This window comes from Oncorhynchus tshawytscha, linkage group LG06 (genome assembly GCF_018296145.1).
Source record: "Oncorhynchus tshawytscha isolate Ot180627B linkage group LG06, Otsh_v2.0, whole genome shotgun sequence".
In the NCBI taxonomy this organism is placed as follows: Eukaryota; Metazoa; Chordata; class Actinopteri; order Salmoniformes; family Salmonidae; genus Oncorhynchus; species Oncorhynchus tshawytscha.
Window position 1 is genome coordinate 79803931 of NC_056434.1, and position 6742 is coordinate 79810672.

The 6742-nt window shown below is 43.1% G+C and overlaps 1 long non-coding RNA gene across 1 annotated transcript; it reads left to right on the plus strand.

Moving 5' to 3' along the window:
• The first annotated feature begins 3987 nt into the window (after nucleotides 1-3987).
• On the plus strand, nucleotides 3988-4874 carry LOC121846728. The gene is made up of 3 exons (XR_006083671.1): nucleotides 3988-4077; nucleotides 4333-4392; nucleotides 4786-4874. It is a non-coding gene; the product is annotated as an uncharacterized LOC121846728 (long non-coding RNA).
• Nucleotides 4875-6742: the final 1868 nt, after the last annotated feature.

Sequence of the window (6742 nt, forward strand, 5' to 3'; positions counted from 1 at the left end):
CTCGCTACTGTGCAGAATCTCGAGAGTTTCATCTGCTAGGCCCTATACACTCTGACTTTTCTTTCAAGAACGTTTACTCTTAAATGCGGTTGATTTAAGACTAAAATTAACCAGGGCCAAGGATGAGTTTTGCCTAATGTCTGCAAAGGATGGGGACTTTAGCTTAAAAGTGTTGGGGGCCACGCTTTTTATTAAGAAAGTGTCAGTATCTCCGGCAGTTCGTCTGGGTCACTCACAGGCTTTGCTGAAAGGAAAAGCCCTTTACCCTCTCCAAAGAATTACCATGAAAACCTTTAGCATACCTGTGGGCAGCAGAATCTGCAGTCAAGAAAACCTATTTCTAGGCCCTTTACCGCGATACGTGGTTATAGGTTTGGTTGATCACGCCTCCAATACGGGCAGCTTAAATAAAAACCCATTTAATTTTCAACACTTCAATGCAGAGTATGTAGCTCTGTGTCAGGATGGACGTCAGGTCCCTGCTAAGGCTTTCCAACCACAATTTAATAACAACATATCTGTGCAAGAATTTTACAATCTATTCCTGGCTACCGGGAGGCATCTAAAAGATCTCTCTTTACCTATTGACAGAAATGATTTTGCAGAGGGTTACACAATGTATGCTTTCAATTTATCCCTGATGATGACACCTCAGGAAATCTTTCGGTGGTGTCCCAAGGTAACCTCAGGCTGGAAATGCGTTTCCGTACACCTTTAGCCTGTACCGTTAGCATCATTGTTTATGCCTGCTCTGATTCAATCTTGGAGGTGAATAGCCGAAGACAGGTTTTAGTAGATTATTATTAAGGATCGTTGAGCAAAGACATGAATACCCAAGAGTTGGAAGGGCTCATGAGCCGACTGATTGGAAAACAATTTTGCGGAGTGTTGGCTTGTGATGAATTACCTATGGAGAAATGGATGGTGCGGCCTGCCATGTTTATTGTCAATACCCATCCTAAACACATGCCGGGTGAACATTGGCTAGCTGTGACATTAGAAGAGGAAGGAGGAAGAAAAATCTCAACTTTTTTGATTCCTATGGCTTTCCCCGGTTTTTCACATTTCCCCAAATCTATTAAAGAATTTCTGACCAAAAACTGCTCAAAGATATACTACAGCATTAAACAGGTGCAAGATAACCTTTCCATTACATGCGGTCAACACTGTGTATTCTACCTATGCCAAAGAGCCCGGGAGTTTCTTTTGAAGATGTTATGTCTCTTTATAAGGATGATTTAAGAAGTAATGATAACGTTGTAGCTTGTTTTGTTAGAAAATATCAAAAGTGTTCAAATGTGTATCCTTTAAGAACGTGTAATCAAGGCGTATGCTCACGCAAAATGTTTCAAGAATGCCACAAATGTTAAATTGCTTATTTTTTCAAATAAATGTATTGAATTTCATAGTCATTTCATAGTCATCATAGTCATTCAAAAGTCATTCAAAAGTCTAACCACCCAGAGAGATCGGGATTAGGGAAAGGTCCGGAGGCGTTCAGGGGGTAAATGGGTTATCGCCATTCATTTCATAAGGATGTGAGGGTTTTGGGGCATCTTTAGGGGTGCTGTATCTCGTTGAAGGTTTGTGTTTTAAAGAGTGAAGCTATTGACAAATCTTATAGTTGGGTACACCCGAGAGGGGAATGTTGAGGATGGCCAGGGCCTTAAGAAACTGAAGCCACCCTGGAGGTCTTCTGTCATCAGCAACCTTGTGGGCAGATGTGGTACTTTTAAGCAAGTCAAGTATATGTGAACCCTTGACAACCGAACCCTGAAGGATAAACTCTTCTTTGTCGTTCCAAGTAGCTGCCCCATTTGAGTCTTTTATCTTGTTCATAATGTAGCTAACATTTTTCCTGTTACGTGCCGGAACATGGGTTAACAAGTCATGCATAACTTTATCTTCAACAGGCATTTGATCTTCAGACGGTAAGCTCGCAGGTACAGGCATTACAGGGGCGTGGCTCTCGCTAGGCTCATCATCTTTTAAAAGGTCCTGTAGGGAAATAGTTAAATGGCCTGTCTCTCTCTCCCCTTGTTTCACCAAGGACAAATACCTTTGCAAGAGGTTTGTGTATTTTTGGACCTTATCATAAGGGTTCAATCGTTTTCGATTCAAAATATCCTTCATGGCCGTATCCAAATCATTTTCCGCTGTTTTGATATTTTCGGGACCCTGCACTTGTTTTTTAAGTCTATCCAACTCTTGTTGTGGCACCAGATACATTTTATTGGCCATCACCCTATGTGTTCAACCACCACGTCGGGCTGCAATAAGGCTGATGATGAAGGGCACGGCTATACTTAGTAAAGGTAGAATAAAACCGCCAGACTGTTGTATGCTATGTCGTTTCTTTTGAAGACTGACCCTTTTATTGGCAAAGAGCTTGATTGCGGTCTTTTGTCTCTTTAATTTTTTCAATTGGGTCAGGGTGAGTGGAATGCGCCCTTTGAGAATATTCAAAGCAATCTCACATAGGGATAATATGAGATCTGAAGAACAGTGACCCAAGATGGCCTTCCGTTCATTAGATGTAGCCCCATCTAGGCTTCTCAAGAGGGGCAAGTTTCTTTTTAAACGCAGAGACATAGAGGTTACTTTTTAGGAATGTACGCAGCCGGCCACTCCCACGGGAACAGACCGGGTCGTAGCCTCAGGTGTTCTGGAGTATCTGCTTTTAAATCCACGATTAAATAAGAAAATGGCGCTTTGGTTGCGTCCTCATAGCTCTCCATAAAGTAGGATTTCCTTCCCGGGTACATCTGCTGAGCTAGAGTGTTAATTTGTAGTTTGTCTCTAGGATTTTTTAACAAAACCATGTAAATTGGCGTTCAAACTGATGGTGCGGCTATTTTTACCTTGGTGAAACACATTCTGCACCAAGTAAAGCACGGACAGGTTTCTATGATGAGTATATTGGGTAAACGCTCGGACAATTTCGGGATGTTCGCTACCTGCAAATAGCATATCGTCCAAAACCAGCAGATTGTTTTTATGAGGAGGTAAAAGTTCATCATCAGACAGGGAATCAGGTATTCCTTCAACAAACTTGATTTTTATTGTCTTCAACAATTCATCATACAGAGGTTGATAACAAGAATAACACCACACAACATTATCAGGCTTTTGAGATAACACATGTTCAGAATTCTCTAAAATACTTTTTACAAAACAAGTTTTACCACTATTCAAGGCCCTGCGATTAAGGCCGAAAATGGTAGTTGCAACCGGGGGTCAAAAACTTCTACAGCAGTCATTATATCTTAAGCTTTAAGACACCCTGTAGCTTGTAGCATAAGTCAGTAGCCAAAGGGACAATGTGGTCAGGCAAAAGCAGTCTCTTGTCATAGACAACCCTGAATCTTTTAGTAAGTGGTGCCTTCCTCAGATGGAAGCCCTTTTTATCCCTAACAATCTTTTTGTAGGAGCTCCAAAATCTCCAAGTAACTATTCCTGTCATTTAGGAACCCCTCGACCAAGCGTGTGATTGATTCCAAGTTTACACGCTGGGCATTTTCATAGTTTTGAGTCACGCCTTTGGCTTTCAACACCACGTGATTCTTTTGAGTCCTAAAAGCATAGCTTTTGGGACCACAGGAGGACCATTCTGTGATATGGTCACCCTCTGCGAGTTCACTCGTTAAGCCACCCAGATAGTTGCTGAGTTTTTAACTTATATTGGCCTTTGGCCTGAAATACCCAAATAACTAGGGTTTAATAACCCCGGGCGGTCGGCCGACGTGATGTACAGCACTGTGATGCCTGATCAGTTCAGGACAGAAGAGAAGGTCAACATATGGCTACAAGCATCTCGGCTCGTAGACAACATTATTGCTGTTACTCATGAAGTGTCACTGCCTTAGCAAATGTGCATCTGTTTTAGAAAACAATTGTATTTCCAGTCTAATGTTCTGTCTTGGAACAAGCAATAGGTAAATGTACACTATAACAATAAAACAATACATTTTTAATATGTGTGTCTATCAGCAGGATCCATTTCCTGAAGCTGATGATGATGTCACATACAGCACTGTCAGCCTCCAGCACAAGACCCAACTAAAAGGACAGACCAAGGTAAAGCTGTTCTACTGATTCTCCACAGCTAGTATTATGTTATCAGAAACAACAGTAGGTGATTGTTTCCTCAGTGTTAATATAGTCATGGTTACATCACCATTATAGCTGTAGGCCTAATATATCACCTTTATGTTACATATCACAATTATAACTGTCTACACTTTTAATTTCACAGAGAAGTGTGTTTTATAGTGTATCTCCATCATGACAGAACTGTCCCTGTTCACCTCTCTACCTGTTCCTACTCTGTAGTCAGCAGAACCAGATGATAATGTGGTCTACAGCTCACTAGCTCTACAGGTGACCACACAGGTCAGTGTTGGTGTCTCCTCTGTCTGTTGTACCAGATGATGCTGATCTCTCAACAAAGATACAGACAACACCACATTACTATGTGTACTAAACATCACTCTTTAACCACACAAATCTTTCTTAGTCTTTTTATTTTACTGCATGTAAAATGTTATAATCACATTGTGACCAGCTGAACTATTGTTATCAGTGTGTATCCATAACATTACAGTGTGGACTGTGCCTGGGTTTAGGGTGACGTTGCCCCTAGATAAGGATCTTGGGTCAGATTTTTTTAAATCCCCACCAAAGGTTAAGGTTAGGATAGGAGGAGGGAAGCTGATCCTTGATCTGTATCTAGTGGAAACGTCACAATGGAGATTGCTGGAGAGGAAGTGAAACATTCAGTCACAGAGGGCAGCAGCAGCACAGTAGTGACTGACTGGGAAGACCTTCCTTTTACTGGAAGGACAGAACACTCCCCTCTCCTGTGTCACAACATCTATCTGCCTCCAATATGATTCTGTCATACCTCTTAACCCATCCCAGGAAGACAACTCTATCCTTTAGTGTAATAAAATACTGAAGGCAGTCTGCTGTGTTTGTTCTGATTATCATCACATTTCTGTTGTTAGTTGTGTTCCACCACCTTTCCCCTTGTCTCTTATTTCTTACATCATGATCTCATTGATCTAGTTTAATGTCCTATGCCTGTAACTAATCATGATCAAACGTGTATTAAGATCTTAGTATAGACAGCTACTATTTATAATAACTACTGTACTGCAATAATAAAATGTACTATATACACTGCTCAAAAAAATAAAGGGAACACTAAAATAACCCATCCTAGATCTGAATGAATGAAATATTCTTATTAAATACTTTTTTCCTCTACATAGTTGAATGTGCTGACAACAAAATCACACAAAATGTATCAATGGAAATCGAATTTATCAACCCATGGAGGTCAGGATTTGGAGTCACACTCAAACTTAAAGTGGAAAACCACACTACAGGCTGATCCAACTTTGATGTCATGTCCTTAAAACAAGTCAAAATTAGGCTCAGTAGTGTGTGTGGCCTCCACGTGCCTGTATGACCACCCTACAACGCCTGGGCATGCTCCTGATGAGGTGGCGGATGGTCTCCTGAGGGATCTCCTCCCAGACCTGGACTAAAGCATCCGCCAACTCCTGGACAGTCTGTGGTGCAACGTGGCGTTGGTGGATGGAGTGAGACATGATGTCCCAGATGTGCTCAATTGGATTCAGGTCTGGGGAACGGGCGGCCAGTCCATAGCATCAATGCCTTCCTCTTGCAGGAACTTCTGACACACTCCAGCCACATGAGGTCTAGCATTGTCTTGCATTAGGAGGAACCCAGGGCCAACCGCACCAGCATATGGTCTCACAAGGGGTCTGAGGATCTCATCTCGGTACCTAATGGCAGTCAGGCTACCTCTGGCGAGCACATGGAGGGCTGTGCGGCCCCCAAAGAAATGCCACCCCACACCATGACTGACCCACCGCCAAACCGGTCATGCTGGAGGATGTTGCAGGCAGCAGAACGTTCTCCACGGCGTCTCCAGACTGTCACGTCGGTCACATGTGCTCAGTGTGAACCTGCTTACATCTGTGAAGAGCACAGGGTGCCAGTGGGCGAATTTGCCAATCTTGGTGTTCTCTGGCAAATTAAAAACATCCTGCACGGTGTTGGGCTGTAAGCACAACCCCACCTGTGGACGTCGGGCCCTCATACCACCCTCATGGAGTCTGTTTCTGACCGTTTGAGCAGACACATGCACATTTGTGGCCTGCTGGAGGTCATTTTGCAGGGCTCTAGCAGTGCTCCTCCTGATCCTCCTTGCACAAAGGTGGAGGTAGCGGTCCTGCTGCTGGGTTGTTGCCCTCCTACGGCCTCCTCCATGTATCCTGATGTACTGGTCTGTCTCCTGGTAGCGCCTCCATGCTCTGGACACTACGCTGACAGACACAGTAAACCTTCTTGCCACAGCTCGCATTGATGTACCATCCTGGATGAGCTGCACTACCTGAGCCACTTGTGTGGGTTGTAGACTCCGACTCATGCTACCACTAGAGTGAAAGCACCACCAGCATTCAAAAGTGACCAAAACATCAGCCAGGAAGCATAGGAACTGAGAAGTGGTCTGTGGTCACCACCTGCAGAAACACTCCTTTATTGGGGGTGTCTTGCTAATTGCCTATAATATCCACCTGTTGTCTATTCCATTTGCACAACAGCATGTGAAATGTATTGTCAATCAGTGTTGCTTCCTAAGTGGACAGTTTGATTTCACAGAAGTGTGATTGACTTGGAGTTACATTGTGTTGTTTAAGTGTTCCCTTCA